At 37.3% G+C, this 26,242-nt stretch overlaps 1 protein-coding gene across 4 annotated transcripts in view; it reads right to left on the bottom strand.

Annotated features, from left to right (window-relative positions):
* The window catches only part of LOC105202069 (monocarboxylate transporter 4), a 98,821-nt gene that overhangs the window by 52,962 nt on the left and 19,617 nt on the right, over window positions 1-26,242 (bottom strand). Inside the window, exons 1-2 of one of the 4 annotated variants that reach the window (XM_039452312.1) lie at window positions 24,920-25,910; window positions 24,403-24,443 (exon numbers count right to left, since the gene is read on the bottom strand). The exons of 1 other annotated variant lie outside the window; for it this stretch is intronic. The gene's annotated coding sequence lies outside the window, so the exon portion shown is untranslated. Of the gene's footprint in view, window positions 1-580; window positions 5,753-24,402; window positions 24,444-24,919; window positions 25,911-26,242 lie in introns of those variants that run through there. 2 more of the 4 variants (XM_026132451.2, XM_039452313.1) reach the window with 2 other exon arrangements.

Genomic DNA, 26,242 nt, shown 5'->3' with positions numbered 1-26,242 from the left:
GTGTAGAAAGTTATCCTTTCTGATACATCTGAATATATTTAATATATCTTTTAGGATTATATCACGCAAATGTTTCACCAGCGGTTTGTCGTCTGCCAACGCGTGGTGAGATGAAAATAAAATGTATTAAACAGTTAAAATACCTCGAAAGTAGAGAATATTTCATATTCCGTGCCATTTTCCGGGAGATTATTTCCCGGAGCGCGGAGGATTAAGACAGTCTGCGGCCGAGCGCGACGAAAGGATGCGTGTTGACACACGGGATACGGAATTCCGGCCTAGCAAGAACCAGACCGACGGAGAGAAAGAGAGACAGTGAGAGAGATCCGTGTCGGTTCGTAGGGGGCGACAACGGACGACGGAGGCTAGTAGAGTCACCGGGTAATCCCACTAGATTGAATCCACCTCCCCCCGAGCACGAGCAATCTGCGCGACCACGGTGGATGGTTGTGTAACCGTAGCCGTCACGAACCACCATCCGGGCCATCATCTCGCGCCCTCTCTCCCAACCCCTAATTTTCTATGAAAACATCCCCGCGAAAGGGTGAGTGCGGACGGGAACAAAGGGTATCGCCGTTACCTTCGAACCCCCTCGAGCCTTTATCTTGCAACCTCGAAGCACGAAATACCGTCCGGGTTTACTCGGATGACAGTTGAGACGGTGCCAAGAGCGCGGTTGTTTCGCAAGCAGCGCTCTGCGGCTCGTTTACGGATACACGAGAACGTCTATTCATGGCCGTAGGAAGATTCCTTCCACTTGTGCAGTCTATTCCGCTTAAACATTGGTTAAGATTAATTGAAAGGAAGTCTCCGTATCTCTTTCCGACGACTGAATTAAGGAGACGAAGAATCTGCGAGACTTTGATTAACTTTAATCAAAGACTTCTGTAAATCGTTTTTTAATTCGAAATTTGTTTCGTGTAAAGTATTTAAAGTGTTTACTTTCTACATTGTATTATCGTGACGCAATAAAAAAACTATTTGAAAAAAGTGGTGTATCAGAGTAAAAATGTAATTACACACACTTACGCGCACACGGATCTCATCCCAATCAGGACACCTTTATTTGCCGAACAAGCCGCAATTATATAATTCGTCTAAATATTTCATTTGCAGAGCGTTTAACATAAATTTAGTTATTAATTATGTTATATCAATTTAGCAATTAATTATTCCTATTATTGTTAACTAACTACTTGTCATGTTAAATTAACACGGCTTAATTAATGTGGCAATAATCGTGATAGCAAATACAAAAATTTCCGTCGAGATTAATACAATTGACATTTGTCATATAAAATAATGAAATATCTTTTATACGGGCGGACAGATAATTTTCAAGTCGAAAGGACGTAAGCTTGTTTTAGACAGGCTTCACTTTGTGCTCCAAGATAAGAGCTCGAAGGAAAAAACAAAAAGTATTCCAAGTGGACATGCGCGACAAGTAAATTGTTGATTGCATGAGATTTTGCAACCAGAGCCAGCGTTGAAAAACGTCCCGTTCGAGATGAGATTCGTTGCGGTATTAAATGGAACTTCCCGTAATTGGGGCAAAACGATAACGGAGTGCATCAAGCCGGTCCGACGTGGCCGCAACGCGAAACTGGCACCTTGTCAGCTGAAACAGTTAAAACGTGAGCGCTGTTAGCCGCAAAGCGTGCAGGAGCTCTTTAATTTAACTTGCTCGCCATTAACTAAAGGATATCTCGTATATCTCCCCCCCGTATAAACGTAGCGCGACGACTACGAGACATTTCGCAGCTATAAATCATAGTACCGAGTTTCCAAACGCATTAGACTGATCAACCGTCAGCTTCCTGCCCCGCGCGATTCTTGCACGCCGATAAACGCACGAGCTCCTTAAACAAACAAAAAACGCGTTGCCTCTCGATCAATCTTGCCTGATATTTTTCCCATCTAGCAAATTGGAAGACTGAAAGTATTTTGATACAAAACGTACGAGAAACAAAGGCGATGAAGAGGCTTTTAAGGAACCTGGAAGGAAAAGAGCGTGTTGATCTAATTGCAGAGTTTACGCCGTCGATTTATGCCGTCGCGAGTCGCGCTCTCGACGCTTTCATAACGTTTTTCACCGTCGCGTCGTCGAGAAACAAAAAAGTGACAAGGGTTCTTCATTCTTTCGTTAAATATTTGAGCAAGGCTATCACTGCTGTTCGCCCCGTGACGTCACACCGCGGCAAAAATCTTCGCGCTCGTCGCAGCTGAGCCCGAAATGTATTATTGACCGACCGGTATAAAGTAGCCCATTGAATCACAAACTATCTATTTATCACGGATCACCGCACGGCTCGACACGTTTCCGAATCTGCTCGAATGTATTATGAATATCTCGTCGCTTGCGGCTACGATTAAATATACGTCAATTGCGGTTAAATATTCACAGGCGCTCGTGAATTTTCCGATTGATTGCTTATAATATTATGTAGATTAATTACTTATCTGCCGAAGCATTCTATCATTTATCGTTTCCATTACTTTTTTTTTTTTTTTTTATTACTCGATTACTCGATCCCGCTGTAAAAATCGCCGAAACTAGAATCGATTCAAGTTTGCCGTATGTAGCTTTCAATAGCGCACGAAAATTGTAGTTTTTATCAAATTTTACGTTGCACGTTCGGTAAGTAAATTATGCAGTGTCGAAGATGTCAGTAATCTCTATCGTTTGCCGAAAAAAATTTCGGAAATAAATTGTAAAACGGATCTATGCGTGCCGCATTAAAAAACACGATTTCGCTAATGGCGTTTTGTGACCGCGGCGAGCGCGTATTTTCGCAATTAATTGGTAATCGCTCCGAGTTCTTTTTTCCCCCCGCCGGCCGACGCTCATTGTTAACGTCGACGTTTTAATACACGTTTGCGCGCGTAACACAACGACGTACAAATAAATCGTTTTATTCCTAACTGGTTATTAATTCGCGGTAAGCGCGCCCTCAACACCGCGACAGCGATCTGTTTGAGCGCGCGGTGTTTTTATTACCTCGTATAAAAGAGCATTTAAACGCGTCGCCGGGGAAATCGATATTCGTTATTCGAACAGGACAGCTCGTCCCGCTCTCTCGATACTCATCTTTTTCAGCACGCCAATCGATAAAACTCATGACCCATATCCACCGCGCCGCGTGAGTACTCGACGCGGTTAAGACGCAGATTCTAATTGCCGATACGCGCGCGTCCTATTCATCCTCCCCGGATTGACCGGCGCGGCGCGCGCGCGGCGTGTATATCATGTGCGAGCTTGCGGGATAAACCGCCAAGTAAACCGATGAACTACGATATCAACTCGCAAATTTCAAATGAAGCCCCGGTACGGCTGCTCGTGCAAAGGAAATCGGAGCTATTAAAATTGCATCGGGCTGTGCGGAAATTGGAAGAAATGTGTGCGGATGCTGATCTACATGGATAAATCTTCCTCTAGAACAGTTTCGTTCCTTCCGTAGTGCGACATGAGCGGCATGAAGTACGGCAGATAAAATTGAAAAATGAAAATACGCCATACGGTCACGTACGAGTCAACAGCGAAACTGAAACGCTGCACATTTAATCGATAATATTTAATCAATGGTATTTAATCACCGATACAAAATTTTCGTGAATTACCAAAGAGAATACTTAGCAATGGAATTATTATTCTTTGATCGTGGTCAAGCATGACTGAGCAGCGAGGCAAAATGCTTGCCATTCGCCACAACCATGATAATCATAAATTTCATTATTGCAAAATATCGTAAATTTATTTAACATCCTAATTACATCCTGCCGGTCTTGGCAGCGCGATCGATAACGGAGTAATAAACAGCCACGTAGAGATCCTCGTTCGCGATATTTTCGTTCGAGAGGCAAGGTACTTTCAGTTTTATGATGCGCGCTATCCGACGAACACCGCGATACCTCTCTCTCAAAGAAAACTGAACAGCGTTGCGGCAGATAGGAATGGTTGGCGGAAGATTGATGTATGCGCCCCGAATACGTATGGTAACGCTCTCGAAAGGCGAGGATATCGGTGCTATTGCTAATCACAGGCGCATCCTCGAGATTGGAGTGTTTCTAAAGGAGGAGTAATTAGGTCGTTAAACCAGGCGCAAACGGCCCGACACATCCCGCAAGACCATAAGGACATCGGTGACGACGGATAGCGGCGGCGGCGACGGCGGCGGCGGCGGTGGTGGTGGTGGCGGCTTTGAATGGAGGCGTATTATTGATTTCATCCCGCGGAACCCTCTTCTCCCACACTCCTTTCCGTACAGGATGTCCCAAAAGTCGTGAAAAACACCGTCGATACAACACTATACTCTCGTTCGAGGTCTCCGAGCCGTCCAAGCCGCGGACGCGAGCGCGTGCTCTCGGCGTGTGCGGCCAGCTGATACACGACTGAATGGAAGAGATCGCAGGGGCCGGAGACCCCCCGGAGGGGGTGAGTGAAGTGTAACGTGTGACGGGCGCCGGAATTATATATCCTGTCCCGCAGTTTTCCGCGGAATTCATATGTTTCAGAATAACACGCGTCAAAAGAAGAAATTTAATTAAATCGAGATCGCATTCCCCTTCATGTCCCTTCTTCCCTCCCGCTTATAGCGCTTCTTCTCTCGGCGGGGCTGGTTTCAAATGTCCGTTACGTTTCATTGGAAAGAGCCCGCGAGATATACCGTTGTGAATGTAACGGACTTTTACGGATGGATACACATCTCGGGAAAATTGATAAAATACCCCCGGACGATCCTCCACTCATTGTCAGATAGAGCGAACGGGGGACAGACGGAACGCCCACTGTCAGTCTTGACGTTATTAAGGCGGGTTTATCGTTTTCCTACATCTTCACGCTCCGAGAGCAATTCGGCGTTTCTCTCCACGCGGTTTGGCAATCGGGTTTCACACGAGACAAATTTTCGTGCGCGAACATTCGACCTTCGCGATACGAATTTCCATTTCTCTTTACGAAGAATACAGCGCAATTGTAAAACCAATTAAATTCGTCACAAAGATTTATCTCTTTATTTCTTTCGTTTTTTTTTCTCTAAGTTAACAGATAAAAATATCTGCAGCGTCGCGTCGTATGTATATTTGACGTTAAAATAAATTTCGTTTTGACAGATAAAATTTAAGATTGTTAAGAATTCTCCCGCTTGAAAATGTTTGGTATTTAATTAATTCTGCAATTACGGATTCGAGATATCGCAACTGCGTTAAAACACATCTATATACGTTGAAATGTATCAATGAAATATAATATTTCAATAGAAAAGTAACAGAAAGATTTTTTTTTGCAAATACAATGTAGAGATAAAAGTTGAAAAACACAACGTTTACTCACATTTATTCGATCCAAATTAAAAAAGAAAAAAAAAGATGAAACTTTCTGCATAACAAGAATAATAATTTAATGGATTTTAAGATAGTACGTAACTTTCGATACTTCAAATATATATACTCGTATATATATACATACTATGTAGCAAACGCAAGGTTGAAATCTGTGCAGCAAAGGAAAGGTTTGAATTTAAACGTACACAGAAACATCGCCAGCTTATTTTCTGTAATTTTCAAATTAATGAGTTCTGTAACTACGGACGTACGTAGAGACGACCGACGTGTAATTAATTATACTCTAATTGGACTAAATAACTCAAATAATGTTTTTATTTCATTCAACGTTTGATGACGCTGTAACAGCTTCATCGAATTGCTCAAAGTGGATAAATGCTGAATTTCGAAATGTCACGTTATATAGACAAAATATGTGTCTTAAAAAAAAAAAAAAAAAAAATTACAAAGCTACGATATCATTGTTTTTCATAAATACTGCAATATGTCACTCTGATTAATATTTCATTTAAATAAAAAAGCTTTTCCAACCTTTGCAAAATTTGATAAAATACAAAATATGAAACAGAAATATTTTAGTGATGATTTCTGAAAATTTATTTAACGCTACTTTCTTTGCTTACATCCGATACGTTTATTTTTGATGATATACAATTTTTCAACGTTTCTGCGGCGAGTATGCACAGAGATAAGCAACGGAATATGTTTTAAAAATATTTTTGATTCTCGACAGATATGTTATGCTTTACAAGGACGATCCTTAATTGAAGCTGCATGCAATTCGGTTGCATGGAAGGATCGGAGAGATAGATAGATAGATAGATAGATAGAGAAAGAGAGAGAGAGAGAGAGAGAGAGAGAGAGAGAGAGAGACGAATGAAGATTATTCGTACGCGAATAGTAATACACAACTTCAGTTAGACTGAAGATGCATTGAAGATGTCAGCATAGTGAACAAACAAGTCGCTATTTGTCTTCCCGTCGTCGTTCACGCTGTTCGTTATCCTGTTCATTCGTGGTTACGGAAAACGAAAGAAAAAGTAGAGGCGGACGGACAGCTCGACGACTCGGAATTAATCCGATTGTCCTTCGATCTTCCCGTGCAACTGAACGCGGCCGAATTATCACATGGGTTCGTTTTGGAAAGGGGGAAAAAAAAAAATAAAGCACCGCTGTCCTTTGTTAATATGCATGCAAAGTTCGCTAGTATGGGGAAAAGCGTATTCTAGTTTTATGCAATTTCAACGAAATACGCAATTACACGCAAACGAAGTTTGAGAACAGTGGCTCGTTAAAATTCGCTTATGCATAACAAATTATATTATATGGCGAGTCGCGTATTTTTAAATTTTAAATAAGGAAAATTTGTTGTTACGGTAAGCACACCCAGGATGAGACGTAACATATCATCGACGGAAAAGAAACGTAATTCCGCCTTTAATTGATAGATAAAAGTTAATTAAATTTCAGATCCCCTTTCCACGTTATGTTATTAAAAGTCTTCTGTGCAAAAAAAAATTTGTTGTCCCTATATGATTTTCACGTAGCACGATAAGATCGCTAAATATTTTTCTTAATTTAGAAAGGAAAGATCAAGTCAAGTGAGGTCGGGTTAAATCGAATTAGGTCAGATAGACCAATAGGCGTTATTAATTCTCAATGGCAAGATCGAATTAGCGTGCTAGACTCAAGCTGTCCCCACACAAATCTCGTTGATACACACACAAATCCCTTGAAGCAATTGTAAACGGAAATCAATCTTCAAAGGCGGTAAACGCAGTCGAGCGAACGCTGTCGAATCGAACTAGCATTCGGGGACGCCTTCGCACAAATTTCCAACCCCTTCCCCCGCCGCTCCCTTTTTTAATTCGTTTTCCATCCCACGCGGGAACGGGAACTTCCCGTCTTATCCAGCGATAGATTGGGAAAGTAGGAAAACTTTGGGACGGTAGGCACCAAAGAGACCAACAGGCCGAATTAATCCGATAACCCTCAGGTCGTCGCGCGTTATAGCTCGATTTTGCGATCTCTCGGCGCGTCAAAGCTCCCTTGGACTTATTAAGCGCCGATGCGAGAAAGCAACTTTCGACCAAGTCCTCTGTGCCTTTTGAGGAACTAACGAGGAAAACGTTTCATCCACGTTTCGAGACACGAACGTCGCTCCTTGCATCACCGTGCAATATCTAACGTGCGCTCTCGACGAAAACAAACGATCTCGTAACGCAATACAAAGTTATTAAATGTTACTTGTCGCGAGCTCGTCATCTACATGATAATTTAATTCGAAGCGCAGGGGAGCATCGTACACGCAACCTCGGTACAGCGTGCGACGACCTCTTTAAACCCAGGGACCGCGTAACTATTGTTCATAAACTGGACAATGTTAAGCAGAAACGCGAATTCATCTAAAATTAAAACAAAGTATGAGTTGCACGCGGTAAATGAGTCGGCGACGGCACGAGGCTCCGTCTCTTAAACTTCATTTATTCAAAGCTGCTACTTGACGGGTTCGCTCGTTCTCGCATAATTCGCAATCGTTTTGCATATCGCCACGGAAAAAGAGAATATTTCAGCCGTCGAGTCATCCCGTTGCTCGCTGCGCGCATAACGTTCGCTTTAATAGCGCATTAAGCGCGATGTTTATTGAAAGCATTCGTCGAAATCCCATTTTGGACGTATGATTAAGAATTTAATTGATCGATGATTAATCGACCATGGAGAAGACTCGCATCGCTGAGCATCGAAGAACTAAACTAGCTAATTGCAACTCGATGCAAATGTACCGAGAGAGACTCGCTCGTCACGATTCAACACAATGCCCGAGTTAAGCATGCGAATTACGCGTTGATCGATGATGGCAAAGGGAATTTTTGAGGAACGAATGCCGCAAGTTCTCGTACGTGAATCTCGCGCGCGCGCTTATTTTTCATTTGCCTGCGCGTCTCAAAAAGAAAGTTGGTCGTACTTCCATTTACGCGAGTGCTGCTATTTAATTCAATTATTGCCGCGCGTATTATGAAGTACGCGCGGTAATTGAGCAATTTAAGGGCTCTCCGCAAGTACGTGATATAATCGAATTCACTAATTCTACATAGAGCAAAAATCTAAAAAAGGATCTAAAAATTATATATACGTGTATACCTAAGCAGAAGTAGCTTTGAGCGTCTTACTTTTGCTCTAACTAATTTACATTTTTGTAACTAAATTATGTGGAGAATTCCCGGTTCCGATGTTGGAAATGTAGTTAACAAAACTCATTTCGCATAGAGTTTCGCTCTAAAAGTTAATATAAAATTTAAGCAGAAGGTGCATCTAATCAAATAACATTACGAATTGCATAAGAGATATGATGTCCAAGGCAATAGACTGTCTTGGAAAAATAAACAAAAATTAGAGATTGAAATAAACTCGTACAAATCCGGATGGAATTTTGTGCATAAATCCGCAGATAAGCTTTGGACTCTCCCAGTAAGCATAATAAAGAACTTTTTTATGCAACAAACGCATTCGGCGGGTGATAATCACTTCGTGTCATAAATCATGATTGCTCGCGGACGCAAGATAAATCTGTATGAATGATGCGATACTTTCCATAGATTGTAGACCCCCGTTGATGCCCGCGCACGTTCGAGCGAGCCGCGAATTTCAGCTTGTGTACCGAACATTCGATCGCCCGTCCGCAAACAAGACGTCGATCCTGCCTATGTCAACGCACGGAATGGTGCTTCTTGTTAACTATATCGTTACGGAGAGGTGGAAACATGCAAATTCAAAGTGTATAACGATCTCACGGCAACAGGGGACACCTTCGTATATGCTAAACATATTAGATCCACTTTAGACGATTTATACTTCGTTTCAAAATGCAAAATGACTGGGGAAGGTTACCGAATTCGCACCACTTTTCACGTAAAAGTTTATCATAAAAAACATTTTTAAGTTCTTTACATAATAATAAAGTACAAGATTTTTTCTTTTTTTATCTATTTTTTTCATAATTTTCGCATTATAATATTTTTAAATAAGGAATTTTGATAAGCCTGCAAGTGAAGTGATTTAGGAACGGATCTCGTAAATCGCGCATCGCAGATTGCCAAAATCGCAAATAAAGTAGTTCTCTACCGTTCGCAGAGTGTACACTAGCTCGTTTCATTTCACGTGAAACTTTATTCCAATAATGTCGCAAAAAATATTTTTTTTTACCCAGAAACGCAGTATTTAGCTTCTACTTCATTTAGTTATTCTTATTTTACAAATTCTATTTTCTTTGAGAGCGCGATTCATAAATTCTGTATACCACTTTACGTATTCTCTTTTGGCCATTTCCCGTTCGCCGTAAAAAATCAGCCATTTACGGTAGCCAGCATTTAGGCAACGTCGTGGCGCGATTTAGGAGACTAAGGCATTTCGTAGAACTTTGCTTATCTAATCTACAAATAGAGCAAAAAGGAAACTTCAATCCTATTAATTTAATTTTCGACAATATTGCGATCACAAATCATCAAAATCTAGAACATTATCTTATTTTTTGCTGTAACTCAGCTACAAAATGTGTAAAAAAAAAGTTATATCACGATTTTTTATAAACATAAATAAAAAAATTTCTATTGTGCCTAACGTCTCGGATGTACTATAATAAAGCATTATAGTGGTACTATATAGTTTTCAAATAATCCCAGATAGGAACCGTATGCACAAATACAACGGTTAAATTTTTAAGTGCGATGATGTGATTTCGACAACCTTCACTTATTCTATTTATAGAGAAAAAAAAAGGAGTGAAATATCATTTTGTTTTTTTTTTAACTTATCACTCAGTAAATATTAATTACGCGACACAGTTCTTATCAACACCCCAGCTAACCATCGAGGTTCAACCAATCACCTTATAGATAGAAGTTCATCGGGTATATAGAACAAACGTAATTTATAATTTACTGAAGAGGAAAGGAAAGATGCATTTGTGAGATAACAGAAATGAGATGTACACCTGCAAAAATCGCTGCAAAACTGAAATTCAGCTTTTATAAAAACGCAGTGAACACTAATTCCCAGTAACCATCTTACAATGTCTAAATAGACTGTGACAAAGCAATTTTAATGGTTGCTCTAAAAATTTAACGCGAATTATACAAGATATCATGGTATCTCATCTCCATATGTATCTCACGATTCCCATCCTTCCTCTAATATTATGTTGTGCGTGATGCGATATACAATTAGAGAACAGAAAATACACGCGCATGTATAAAATATTAAAATGTACACACGAAATATATATATATATATCAAAATCCGCGAGATAAAAAAATTATAAATAAAAATATATTAGATTTCTACCTCGAAATCTGATGTGAATTATAAATCGCTTCAAATCAGCTTTATTAATAGGCAAACTTTAAAACGAGAAATATGTTATTAGATTTCAAATTAATAAATCCTCAAAGTTTAATTCTTATAATTTTCTATGTCGATTGAAAACGAATTTTTTATCTTTTCTTAATATTAAATTTTAGTTTAAAGTTATCTCCGAAAAATTTATTTCAAGCGATGCGAGGATTCTTAAAATAAAAATTAAACTTTTACTTTATGGGTCAGTGTATTTTAATTATATCAATGGAACTTTATCACATCGGTACACCACGATCTTTATCGGTGGCACCGCCGGCGGATCTTTACGACTATCTTTCTTGCAGTTCCAAATGATCATGTGACTTCTTTCTCTGATGGTATGCGAACGACGCTATTCATCTACCGGTATTGTCACAGCGTGAGAAACTAAGACAAAGGTAGTGGACCATTAGTAAAGTAGCGGTTACTGGCGGAAACACGATGGAGAGAGAGCACGAGAAGAACTAGACTATCGAATTGATGTCTGCCATGCGATGTGGTATTTCTACTTGCCAGTTGGTAGAGAGAACATAAAGACCTGACATTTTCTCAGAAAACATATAGTAATTATTTCAAAATGAGCATGTGCAAACTATCTTCCTTCGATGATATAAAAATTTTGCTAACTGCAGACACTTTTAATTGTCGATGATGCAGAAAAATCCAAACTCCAACGCGGTAACAAGGTCTGCTAGAGTACCGTTTGTTTCTGGCGGAAAATTCACCCGTACATCTCTTCGACGAATCGAGGGGTACAACGATGCAGTGCGAATCGACACTGGTTCCATTCCGCGGCTTTTGAACGCAGCACAGTAAACGCAGTTATGCCGATCGTTGCGGCACCGATCTGACGTAAAAAATAGCCGTCGATACTTGTTGATGGGAGTTAAAGGGGAGATGATATCGCGATTCGCGAAACTCGAGCGGATAGATTCTAACGCGGGCACGTATTTTCCGTTAATCCTCGTTCGCAGTACGGTAAAGCCCATTTTCCAACCGTCATTACTAAGTCCCGTGCGTCCACAGCACCCCGTTGAGACCATAAATGTTGAATGAATCGTAAATAGTACTGCGGAAGATGTCTTTGAGCATTCGCTCGTATTTCATTGCACGATATCGTGCACGTAATTTTATTTTAGCTTAGATTTCAGAAGTTAACGATCGTCAGTAAATAAAGGAGAACAGCGCAACCGAGAAAATAACTGTCGGTTCGTTAAGTAGAAAACAATACGAATAGTGTGCCCCGCCGCGCGCGCGTGTACCCGTTTACATCATTACATGCTTGAAGGAAATGCAGTTACATCGCGCAGTTGCGTTGGCAAAACAAATGGATACAAATTGCATCAATAAAGCGAATCAATGGCGGAAAAATACATCTTGATTTTAGTTTCAGTAAAACGCTATTATCAGACAAATATTATATGTACAAATTACATGTAATAATGACTGCATTGAAAACATTAAACGTAAATATTAATTTAATAGTTCGAACAACATTTGGATGTTTAAATTAAGTAATAACTCGTAATATCATAATTACGCGCCATATTACTGTTACATGGGACGAGATAGCAGTGAGAATTTTTGCTTGTCAGCATAATATTATTCAATTTGAAACGACGATATAAAATAAAAATAAAGTATTAAAAGAAAAATGAATTATTAACTAATTCAAATATTATATCTTCCTTCGCTATTCATTAATGTTCGAAAAAAATATCTTTGTCTCGTTAGTATTTTAATTATTAATGAATTTCATTATTATGCACTTCTCTGCGCTGCTACGTTTTTCCTTATTTCGGTTCACTAGTTCGAGAAACGTCTTTTGCCCCTGTTCTACTTCAAGAACAGCGTAATATAATATTACATCTACGCTCGCAACTATTCCACACATGCAGCAATATTACTGCAGCTACATAGTTTCGAAAGCACGTTTCAGCACTGGAATGTACACGAAACTTCTATCGATTCATCCAGCAACAGTCTGTCTGTTCTGATAATTTGTCGTCTTTCAGAACCGACGTCGACCAAAGAGCCATTTGATGAAACGATTAATCGGCAAAACTCTTTAAATTAAGATCAAATATAGACAAATATACTACTAACAATATTCGTAAAGATATTAAATTGCTGGAATAAATAATAAGTATTCTTCTTGCTAAGAATTCGTAAATTTTTTTTCTTTCTGTTAAAATTTGGAAAAAAGCAGCCAATATAATTGTCTAAAGTTTTTGTAATTGTTAAAATAGAATTAAGTGAATAATAAAAGATTCATTCATTGTCAATTGTATCTGCTGATAATAGTATCCGAATTTTCCCGAGTCAAGGCACAGTGAAAAAGACAAACATTTCATTAAGAGAGATCATAAAAGTTCGTTCGTTCCTCGACGTTTATGTGGACCTTATAACAATCCTATAATTAATTAAAACTTCTTTAATAAAGCTCGCCTCGCCATTTGTAACGAGTCGGTAAACGAAAAGCGACGGTCGAGTTCTTAGCGAAGGTAGAAATTAAAATGCTTTCACATCGGATCTCGATACTCAGAAAACGTGAGGAAAATATAATCACCGTTCAGCGAAGCGTTATTGAATCAGTCAGGAATTATTGCTATGTTTATATATATATATATATATATATATATATATATATATATATATATACACTGAGAAAAAAGTTATATTAAATAAAAAAATACATTTTTTGAAAACTATATATTTTGATGCAAGCATTTGTTCGTTTTATTTATGTAAAAAAATATTTACTTTCAAGTAAATAGACATATTACCTCAAGTATACAATTTTCTATTTTTACATTTTTTTACATTTAAAGAATATTTTACAAATAAGCTATCAATAATATTAAACTTAATTAAATAGTTTTCTTAGATTAAAAAATCTGATTATTTTAAATATAAAAATAGTCTAATAGTAAGAATGTTTTTTTAAAAGTGCAAGATAAAATTGCTTCATTAAAAATTATTTCTTTATTTTATTTACATAAATAATTTCAATTGAGAATTTTTGACTGCAAGTAAGTAAGCTATTAGGATCCATTAAGTAAATAATTTTTTTTCGTTAAGTAAAATTTTCTTATTTTAAGATATTTTTTCTCTCAATGTATATACGTCAGCAATTTTATTAACATCGTAAACGCGAGCATCGTTTAAAAATTCCCTTAATTTTTTTCGCGTATACGGGGGACAAAATCCTCCGCATCCATTTAAACTGAATTGCGCAAGAAGAATCGATTTTCCGTCTCCGTTGTGGCGGCATATTAAAATGCCCGCGATAAGGACTGCGTTAAGCGCGCGGGCCAAATCGCTGGAAATACACATACACTCCCCATCTAATCCCGAGGAGAGGCAACAAATGGAATTACTTGGAGTGCATTATGTGCGGCCGATGCTAAATGCATCGACCGTGCAGGAGCACCCGGTCGAAGAGCTATCGTTATGGCGCGGCAGCGCGAGCCGCGCTTTCCGGTTTTCGAATTCTCGACGCCGAAAGGGTTAATAGCGAATCGCGTCCATTGTCCGGCCACTCTGCTTAATAGCGAAAGACGACACCCGTCGCGTGGGATGTCGTGCGGGACAATACGCGGATTGAATTATGAACTTCGTGCTGGAGGAGGAGCTTTTGTTTCCGCGGCAGGGGGACCCACGGTTCAGAGATCAGACACGCTGTCGGGCCTAAATCTTTTGTTCCGCCGGTTAATTATTACTTCCGTCGCGATAACAAGGCGCCTGGAAAGTAACTGCGATGCCCATGCAACCTGCATAATTCTTCTCGAGAGCGGAACGGGCGCACGTCCGGATCTACTCCGCCCTCGCGATGTCTTAAGAACAGTCTCGTAGATTTGTGTGATTTATCCGTCCTTTACACTTTATAAACGCGATCTAATAAAGCGAGTATTTATGTCTATTTTCCTCCCTCACGCGCTCCATTTTTCCCTCCCAAATTACCGCTAAGTTCCTTCTTATGAGTTTCTCGGCGAACCTCGAGTCGATCTTTCTACATTTATATTGAATCTACATAGCAGCTATAAGCACGTTCGCAATTCTAGATTAAAATTTGATCAAAATAAGATATTCTTGCTCGTGCAACCTTCTAATCGTGTTCGGTTTTTTTTTTCGATTCCAACATTTTTGGGAAATTCTGAGGGCTGGTAAAATTTTGCCCAACCCAGTTAAACTCCACTTGGTTAAAAACGGTTTTAACCAAGTGAAAAACCCATACTAAAACCCACAGAGATTTTATTTTACTATACATTTTTAAAGCCTAGGAAAACATAAATAAAATTAATATCTAGATTGTAAATCACAAAAAGAACAAAAGTTGCGTTTTATTATTTATATTTAATAATATTTTTAAAATTATAGTGTTAGATATTAATACATGTAATATACATATAATATATTAATAAATAAAATAAAATTATACAATAAAAGTAATAATACTTTTCTAAGTTCAATTAATGAAGTAAATTAAGAAAATAAAATACTGTAGACTAAACTCTAAATTTAAATTATTTGTATTGTGTGAAATATACATTTAAAAATGAAATAATACACATTTATAAAGAAATATACATTTTTAAAATAAAGTCTCAACACCATAGTACCAGACCAGATACCTGAATCACAAAACGTTTTAATTGCAAATTAAATTGTAAAGTAATCTTAAATGTAAATTGTATGTTTATATTAGTTTATAATTAATCAACTTTCATAAGTCATGTAATTAATACAAAATAAAGTAAAACAAAGAAATTATAACAATACAGTTACAAATTTTATGAAAAATTGATTTAACCGGGCAAAACTGGGTAAAATTGGTTATAACCGGATGGGTTGGGTTTAATTTAAAAAAGCTGGGTTTTTGCCAGCCCTGGGAATTCTCCTAGAATTATTCTTACATATTGCATTCTTGCATATTGTAATAACATTGTGTGGTACGAATTTCACAATTTTAAACAAAATGATTCTTGCAGATTTTTTGTCGCTGAAAATAAATCCGCTAATAAAATTGCTCTATCGCATCAGATTTCAGAGAAAATTAAACTTAAAAATACCAAAAATGGCATTTGTTGATAATTTTAAGCCAAAATAGCTCAATGTGACGTGAGAGAACAATTTCATTTACGAATTCGTTTTCAGCGATTTAAAGTCCATAAAGCTCACATACTGTTGTATTTACTTTATGCAAAATTTACAGTTATAGATTAAAAGAAGAGTTATAATCCGCTTATGCTTTTAAAATTTATAAAAATTATCTCGTCTAGTTCGTGATCTAAAAAAAAAAGTTTACTTTGTCAGACAGTGTAATGACTCTATTTAAAATATGACCAAATATTGTAAATATTTGGTCCGAAAAATCGTAAAACTTGAACTTTGGTTAATAGTAATTGTTAATAACTTTTGTTAATAATAAATTGTAAATAGTACCGCGAGAATTTTTTAAAAAGCGTTTGAGTCGAAAATGATCCGAGCATAATTAGAATGTCAAATTTTTAATCTTCTAACCACATAGGTTTTAAAATTCTTGAAAAAAAAAAAAGATTAACTCTCTCTTCACCAAAACACATTTCTCGTTATTGCGCTGCGTCGCGATGCGTTCGTCAAAAATAAACGTGTACCACGCTCTGTATACTCTTCCAGGTCGCAGCACGCTACTGTGACTCGATGCTGAAGAGCTCATCGCCACGCCGCGGGTATCAGGCAACGAGGCAAAATGGCGAAGGGACGTTATTCTCCCGGCGGATTAATTTCGAGACAGGCTGTGCTCCGGTTCCACGATTCTCGCCTAATTGTCGCGATCCCCCAGTCAAGGGGTTGTCAGAATCCCCGATGAGGACGAAGGAGAATGGCGAAAATGAGAACATCCACGCATCCACCGCAGCTAGATACACGGAAAGAACGGTTTTGTTAAAGTGTTCAAAAATTTAGCTGGATATAGATCTGAAAATAATTTTGTTGGGCCATCAAAATAATTACGTAGGATAGTGAAATTAGTTGCTGAAATGTTAAAACATTTTGCAGCCTTGCTCATAACGTTTGACGTATAATTATTTAGATGGGCCAACAAAATTATTTTCAGATCTGTATCCAGCTAAATTTTTGGACACTTTAGCAAAACCGTTCCTTCCGTGTACGCTCTATATATGGATACTCTTTCTATGTTGGCACTGGGGCACAAATTTCTTCGTCCCCCCCCCCCTCTCTCTCTCTTTGATTCGACCCGTTATCGTTTTTCCGCGTCAACACGATTCGAGAGCCTCGCGGATATTAATTCGCATTAAATTGCGATCGCAATACCGCGTTGATCAGTCGGATTGCACGCGTTCTGTCTCACGTTGCACACGTTAATTTCGATTCTATTTGGACACCACTCACAGTTCGCTGTTACCGTTAACTTGTTGCGTGCGATACAAATATCAACGATAACGTTGAAACTGATTTTGTACAATTTTATCGTCATCGGCGCTAATTAATGTCTCATTAAACATTGACTGCTCCTTGAAATTCCATGTACAATTAAACGCGCGTGTCTGCTGAAACATTAATTATTTCGTAAACAATTTGTTTATTTGCATATTTATTTGCAAATGAGTAATGTACATATGGGCGTATTTGCAGAGCAAACCATTCCTACGCGACATGACATGAAGAACTTTAAATATTATTCCAAGCACGGCGCGTTTGTGCATAAAAGTATATTCAGCTCTTAAAATTCTCTCTCGCATTTTGCGCAATCCTTTCGTTAGAATGTATTCCAGGGATGCTCTCCCTCGGTTAAGAAAGAAAATTCAAACAACACAGACAAGTCCAACAGACAGGTATCTGAAAAAACCGCTTGAAAGATCAAGATATCTTTTAAACATCTTTATGGTCCCTTTGTATCTCTGGGAAACGTTTGCGTTGTTCGCGGACCGTGTAATTTTCAATTTAAAGTCGATAAGCAACTAATGAAAGAATCGAGGTAAGTTATGCGAGACAGCGTTATCTCTCCATCGCTATACATATTTTTCTATCTAGCGTATCTACTTTGAAATGGTGGACTCTCATGCAACGTTCATTACATCGATTCGCGTAATAAAAGATCTAGTTAACGTGTCGAATGAGCATCGTTAGACGCACTATATGGGGCTCATTTGTCCCCGGTATTTCCTTCGTAATTGTCGCGCAGACACACGATCATCGAGATCCACGAGGGATTGTGAAAAAGGCTGAAGAAGCTCCGGACAAGTTAAAGCATCTCGAGAAACGCGTTCACATTGATACTTAACAGAGAGCTTGGATACATGTGCGCGAATTTCTCAAGGGCTTTGCAGAGTTTTCGGCTTGACAGCGCCGGTTAACTAATGCTTCTGTGATATCAATCCCCATCCCACCTCCCTCCCCTTCGCAAAGTACAGGATAAATCAATGGCAGTGCATGTGAATTAAAGATTGCGTTTTCATCGATTCGCGAATCCATCAAGATCATGAGAAAATAATAAGCCGCTGAGGGATTTTATAGTGATTGAAGATTTAACGACTGACTCGCATGCTATGTTCAAAAACGCACGAAACGTAAAAGCGTGTTATTTAATAAATTTAAATATAATTTTTTTAGTTAAAAGTTTAATTTAGTCCGCGACATGTTGATTAAAGTGCAATAATTACTTGAAACATAGGCAAATCAAGCTCGTTATGTGCAGAGTAAAAAAAAATATGTAAGATAAAAGTGGCTAAAGAAACGAGCGATCAAAGCTATCGAGATGCAGAAAATCTAGTAAATGTAATTTATTCTTGTATTTTATTTAATATGTACATGAATAAATTACATTTATTATATTCCGATGGCTTTAATCGCTTGTTCCTTTGACCATCCTATTAAAGTTATTAAATTTTCATAAGAAAAGATTTAATTCAAGAATAAAAAGGTAACAGAAAATAATTATCGAATCATGATTAAAAAACTCCTTTAGCACGCTTAAAAAAAAGAGAGAGATAAAAAATATATATAAACAAGGAAAATTGAGTTTATTCTGATCATGCAAAAAACAAACCTGTATTTCATCTATGGCCATGTTAATATTCGACCATTACCATCGTATACTCTCAATCAATTCCGAGTTGGCGCGCTCAATTCGATTTACACGTTGAATAATTGTATAAACGCATTGTCCGGCTTTGTCAATGAGCACTCGCGCGCAATCATCTCTCTCGTTTACCTCGTCGGAGAGAGAGAGAGAGAGAGAGAGAAGGGGGAAAAGAGAGAGAGAGAAAACTTTTCCACTCGATGGAGCAAAGATTTAGGTGAAGCGAAGCTGAAACCGCCGGTGTTGAAGATCTTTAAAAGCTTGCACTCACTCAAGAGCGCCGCGAAAAAAGCGTGCGGTGGGAAACTGCGAAGCCACGGGAGGATCGAATGAGAGAGAGCTCGCGCTCGCTGATTTTATTCGTTAGGGGAAGTTAGCCTGAATTTATCTACCATCCATTAAGTTCGGCTTGAAGAACCATCCTCTCGCGACTTCCGAGAGAAACGGAAAAGAATGCGGCATCGCGCAGGATTATCCATTTATTCTGCGATCTTTAACCGTTTGAAATATCCACTAGTATGTAGAGATCATAATTTGCGTATGTATCATAATTTATACACGTCCTTTCAAATATATATGTATGGCACGTCACACTTGGATACGCGGCATGTATGCGTGCTAATGAGCGACGTATTTAATCATTTTGAAAAGATAGCGGGGAGTACAAAGGGCGACATATATAGATTATTAATTACCTCGCGCTCTAAAGGTAACACAATTAAATTTGGCTTTGAAAGGACGCCCCGCAAGCGCGTTTTGGCTTTAATAAGAAAAAAAAATAGCGCGTGCAGTGTACACCAACGACGTGAAACACCTGAGAAAAGTTTTTCAGCCTCTTTTCTTCCCCTTCGTATTTTATTTAATATTTATATTTCGCAGAGAAAAGTTAGAAATACACGAGATCGTGGTCCTTCTGTTGACTAAAATTGTGTGGTGTGTGTGTGTGTGTGTGTGTACGCGCGCGCGCGTATGTGTAATTTAGAATAACAGATAGATCTCTATTATCCATAGTCTAGGCTTGTAATAATAGTCATGTCACGCGGAAGTCCCTGAACCCCCAATCGAACACGACCACAGGTCACACAAGGTCTAATAGTAGCAAATGATGCCCGAATCGGTAATTCCACGTGTTCACCGTGTCGAGAGAGAGAGAGAGAGAGAGAGAGAGAGAGAAGCGAGCTTTCAGAAAATTAATCTTCGAAGTCTTGCCGGGCGTGAGAAGATATCAACCCCCGTTTGTGCAGAAACCGTTCTAGGCGCCGCGTATAAACGCCCTCGTTCGCGCCCACCTCTTCGCGGCTTCTCCATTTTCAATTTCCTTTTTACATTGTTCCGCGCCGGTTCCGCGCGATGAAATTCGATCGCGCTCGTAGCAAGAACTCGACCATGATGCCCGTGCCATTACGTTGCACTTGCATGCGACGCGCCGAGAGAATTGGTTGTTGCGATCCGAGTTTGACCTCGACTCCCCCCGTCCTTCCGCCTAAGAGAACATTGTCCACGCGGTCCATTTCATATCGATATATCTGCGATATGAGTTTTAATGCAATAACGTGTAAATACGCCGCGTGACACACGATACAGAAATGGCTTTCGTTCTAATTGTAAGTTAGATATTTTTCACTTGAAAAATATTATATAGAATAAAATAAAACACTACATTTAAAAATATAATATAAAAATAAACTCGCTATGCAAATAATCGAAAAAATAAGCGTTATAATCCCGAACATTGGAAATAATAAAATACGCTTTGCATCGCCGAGAGAATTAGAATAAATCGATTTAATAAATATCGAAATATTGTGCGTGTGTAAAAATATCTTTTTTAAAGTCAATATTTACAGTCGTTACATAAATCTTGAATAAAAGACCGTATGATGAAATATTAAAAACAGTTTCATATATGCCTGAAGACACAGACTGTTCAATCATTAAAAAGCAACTGAAACTAAACTGATCAAAGAATTGGAACGATTACTGCTGTAAAATCTTATAATAAGGTAAGTGTACTCTATATGGCTTAATTACTGTTTCTAAATAGTTACATAATTTTTAGTATTGGACAAATAACGCTAATATGTCGTACAAGTCAACGTGTGACTTGTTTGCAACAGTTAACTGCTCTGTTGTTGATAGTCAAGTCAAAAGTAAAATTTTCTTGATTACGTTTCTCATGATCTAATACTTCGTAGAAAAGTTACTGCTTTCTAGAACTTGGTGATGGTTGCCAATCTCTGCAGTTTATATTATTGTAGTTCAATATTTATACTTTACGACGTTGTATTTAATTTATATTTTCGTCATAGCATCCTGTTTATAGTCAAAGAAAGAAAACTTTTTGAAGTTAGAACCAATATGCTCCAGATCAATGATGAGTACACACATAGATTGTAATGTTTCTTCAGTAATTTCATTGCTTTAGATCATAAATTTTAATCCACTTGCTAAACTTTGATTCATAAGCCGTGATTTAAGGGAAAAAGTTCAGATAAGTCAATTATTTACTTAATGAATTATTGACAAAAATATTAGTTCTTTGCGTACTTTTATATGTTAATATGTTAATAAACAAATAAACATGTAACATTAGATCACATTATTATCAATTTTTATAACTTTTTGAAAAAAAAAGGATTACATATTAGACAGATATGACCTAATGACACTTTCTAAAAATTTTCACTGCACCCACGTAAATATTTGAAACTGTTCCATATTTTAAATTAATGTATAGAAATGTTTTCCCCTTTGAATCTGGTTATCTTTTATTTTGGACTCAGCAAAAAAATTAGAAAAAAATTACAAAGCTCAAATAAGCTATGTAAAGTACAGTTATCTTATTCAAAAAAATTGCGATTGTATGAAACTATCCAATATTACAAACAAAATGAAAATCATTAGCTCCTAAATTGTTGACTATACTCTGTTCTCGATTATTCAAAATCTTGAATCTATGTATTTACATTGTACGTAACACTCGGTCAATGATCGTCGCGTAAGCACGTTCTTCTTAAAGAAAATACACTGATTCAACGCGTATTTGTGCATCTCCGGTTTTGTCGTTGATTTTAATTCTTCGAATAAATATATGCAAGTATATGCGTACAGTGATCGCCACCGAAATTCGATTCACCATCGTTCCAAGCACCTCTATGAAGCTATGTTTCAAGCCGTACTTTTGGTCGACGGGCTTTGAACTTTGGCGAGATTCTCACGCGAGATAACAGACATCGTGTGTGCATAGTGCGAGTTTGTATCAGAAAAGCACTGACCACGCGGTGAGCGTGGTACACCTAAATATTCTGATTGACGCACGGTGACCCATTTACAACCTCTATTGCAAATAATGTTGTAATATGACGTTAAATAATCAATAAATAGAAATAGATAGATTATAAAAAATTGAAATAAAACTTATTTACTATAAAAATGTATGATTAACACGATTTCGTTAATCAATTAATTATTATTTCCAGTTTTTTATTTATATTTTAATGCGACACATGCATCAAAAATGTCTCTCTAAATATTACTTTTTTAAATTAGTTTATATAATATTTAATATTGAAAACGTATAAAGGGATAAAACCCATTTTCACTTTTTATTAAAAAATACTCGGCAAAATAAAATTAGCTTTTTTCTACAATATTTTATAAATTATGTATTTTTATTAGTTTATAAAATAATGTACAGAAGATTAAAGTAAATAATTTTACTCCTATTTCATTATTCCTGAACGCCAGAAAGAAAATTAAATACATTTTATATTCTAAAAATGGTAGTTTTTTACTTCGCTTGATGTTAATCATTTCTTTGTGTTACTTTATTAGTTATTTAAGCAAATATAAAATTAATGGAATCCATTATAATTTTTATTTGACAAAATTTATAACAAAAAAATCAAATAAAATTATGAATATAAATATGTTACATTTTCATGATGTCCTTAATTACGTTACTTGAAATTCTTATTGTATTTAATAATTATTGAACTTGATAATGTAAAAAATATTTAATAAACACTTACATCATTTCCAATATTAAATATTTATATTGATCTGTCCTTCTATTTCAACGTCTATTTCTTCTAAGATTTCTGTGAAACGTATATTTATTTATATTTATTTAATGCTAATTTATTCTCATGCTAATGTGATTATGCTATACGTTTATATATGATACTTACTCAAATTTTTATAAAAGAATTCTCGGAGAATCCCCAGATTTTTTAAGTATTTTACTCAAAGTTCCAGATAAGATTAAAGAATTTTTTAATTCAGTTGTAAAATAAATTTATTTTAATGTACCTTTTAATGTTTCTTAATCATGCAGTCATAACAAAAAGTTGAATTTTGAATATTAAATTTAAGATAGTATCAATAATGAATTAACATAAATTAAATATAGTATACAATAATCTATACCAATACGGATCAAACTTATCGAGAGTACAAAATTCGAAATTTGATTAAGCATGCAATGCTAATTTGATATAATGTATTGTCTTCTGTCATCACTATTTTTTAAATAAAGTAAGTCACCAGAGAATGCACGTAGACATAAATTTCATATTTATTACTAATCGATTTGACCAGAAAAAATGATAAAAACTAATTTCATCAGAAAAATCAAGATAGAATTTTTTAATTTAAAAGTAAAATTCCAAAATTTTTCTCTGAGTAATAAAATCCCACAAAAATTCATAACTTTTACGTCTATTAAACTGGCATAGCACAATCAAATGCGGGATTCATACAAGAATTATTAGTTTCTTTATTTGCTAATTGTTCCATTTACGATTTTTTTGCTCTAGCTGTAATAATGACTCTGCTTAAGAGTAAAATTAACGCAGCTATTAAGAAAAAAAAGAGAAATTAAAAACAGAAACGTATTTTTGTAGTGCTACTATTTTCCTAACTTTACTTTATTTAGAATTTTTTAGCAAAACGGCTGGAACAAAAAAATTGTAAATAGAGCAAAAAATTAGCAAAGAATAGCAAATAATTCCTGTATGAGTCGCATTAAATTGTGCGGAAATGGCTGTGCCAGATTAATAAACGTACATTCTTACTGCATTTTATTTCATTATTTTGTAAATATGTAATAAATTCAGACATTTAATTTAATGTAAACTCAAAAGTTATAATGTAAGTACTTGAAAAGTGCAGATAATTTTATATATTTTATTTTATATAATGAATTTTATAATGAAAAACATCTCACGATATCCTCGATTTTCTGAAAATCTTGCGGCTGTAAGCATTTGGCAAAAAATGCAAAGAATATTTTTTTTACACGCGCTTGCACGTTTATTCTTCAAATTTCAAACGAGTGAAATATGGTTTGCAAACTTTATGTTTTCTCATAACGTTCATCAAAATACGCGCTAACAGACTTAATACAAGTTTCATGATTTTACGTACTGAAGTGTATATTTACGTGCAATAAATTGGATGGAAATACTTTCCAGGATCAAATATTGATATTACTCTGGCGTAGCGCAACCATTTTGAAGAGCAATGGATCTCTATCAATATATTTAACAGAGATTCATTACTAGATTAAAATATAATTTGTTACTCACCGATACACGATGAGCAGCAGCAGAGTTTCCAACGTCGTAATCTGTAAAGCACAAATAAATATATAATTCACATTACAGTAGCGTCCGCTACTAATTATAATACTAATAACTAATATTGCAAAAACTGATTACATTACACGCATATATTTTAATACATAATATATTTTATGTACATGCATGTATATTTTGATTTTCAAAATATTTTTTACGCATGAAAAATCTTACAAACAAGACTCTGTTTTTAATTCTAAAATCCTGACGCAAAACTCCACTTTTAGAGTCGTCTAGAGTGGACTATGCTAAACGCCTCTAATTTACCGAAAATAAAATATAATTTAATGAGAATGAGATGGACTGCGCACGTTTGTTCATCGATATTCCATCAACCAGAGAAGATTGAAAAACGCGGCGGCTTTTACGTGGACCGGAGATTTATTACGGGAAAATCGCGATGATTTTTGCCGAGCTATCAATAGTTAACGAGTTTTTTTTCTCAGTGCGGCTAATGTATAAATACCTATCCACAGGGTTCAGCCGTTGGCCGATGCTCCTCCTGAGCCTCCATCTCCTCCCAGATTCCGTCAATGCACAACACTCACGGACACTCGGGAGATATCAATTATCAAAACTACGCGCGTGTCTCCGAGCAATCTCGCTGTCTCTCTCGAACGTTTATCTTATTGAAGTTACTCACAAAAACTCATACGTGCAAAGAGAACCGTGTGAACGTTGCGGCGAGAGAGGCTCGCCCGCCAATTTACGTATCTCGCAAGAGAGAAGGGAAGGGGAGAGAGAGAGAGAGAGAGAGAGAGAGAAAGTCTCGAAAAAATCGCCGTTTTGTCCGAGTGTTTCATCGTACATATAGGCAGTTTTCACTTTCGCGCTCACAGCGCTTGTAAACATCATTTGTCCCCGTTTAAGATTTAGAAAAAAGGATGAACAGATGCTTACAACGCGTGAGCCTCCAAAGTAAACGCACCCATTGTCGTACACAAAAACTCGGACGTATCGCGGCGAATCCGTTCGACATCGATGGTGATACGCGAGGAGCAGGCGAACGAATGGCACGAAACGTTTCGAAGCGAACACGATACTCTTGCGGCGACCTTCACTCGCGTCGCCCGCCGCACGGCGAAGAGTCAACACACACGTCTCAAAACGATCGTCACACAACACTCGTTTCACACCACACTGCGCATAACACTGCCCATGTGCCGAAATACACACGGCGAGACCGGAGCTCGTGCTGCGCGGTCCGTGCCGGCCGGCCGCCGTACCCGAAATGCCTCGCGTCGCCGCCATGTCGTCGGCCCATTGGCCGAATCGCTGCGTAGTTGCGCGCGACAGATTTCCGCGAATTTAGCTATCTCTCGCGAAATACGCGTATCGCGGCTACTCCTTGTCGCACGATTGTCACAGGTGTGTCGGAATCGAGCTTCCTGCGACTGTATTTACAGCGATGAAACGCGTCGCGACGATCGTCGACACGGAACCGATTAACCGCACGTCCGCTACACCGCCGATCGCCGCTCCACTACTGTCCCCTGCTAGCGGAATACGGAATGCCGAAATCGCTCCGAATGACTCCGAAGAGTTACGATCGGTAACGTATGCACTTTCCAGGAAGAATTTTTTCCAGGAAAAAATGTACACGTCTCCAACGAGCAATAAGCTTTTCGTTGTGTGATTTACGTTGTTAATGCTGCTGTTCATTTCAAATTTATTTTATACGATCACATTGTTTGGCTCAATGTTGATCAAAATGTTATAAAAAATAAAGAATTTTCGTAGAAAAGCAATCAAATTTTTTGTGTATCAAAAGAATATTAAATACTAGAAA

Source organism: Solenopsis invicta, chromosome 1 (genome assembly GCF_016802725.1).
Source record: "Solenopsis invicta isolate M01_SB chromosome 1, UNIL_Sinv_3.0, whole genome shotgun sequence".
Taxonomy (NCBI): domain Eukaryota; kingdom Metazoa; phylum Arthropoda; class Insecta; order Hymenoptera; family Formicidae; genus Solenopsis; species Solenopsis invicta.
The sequence above is the reverse complement of the archived record's forward strand: the minus strand, read 5'-3'. Positions and strand labels throughout refer to the sequence as shown.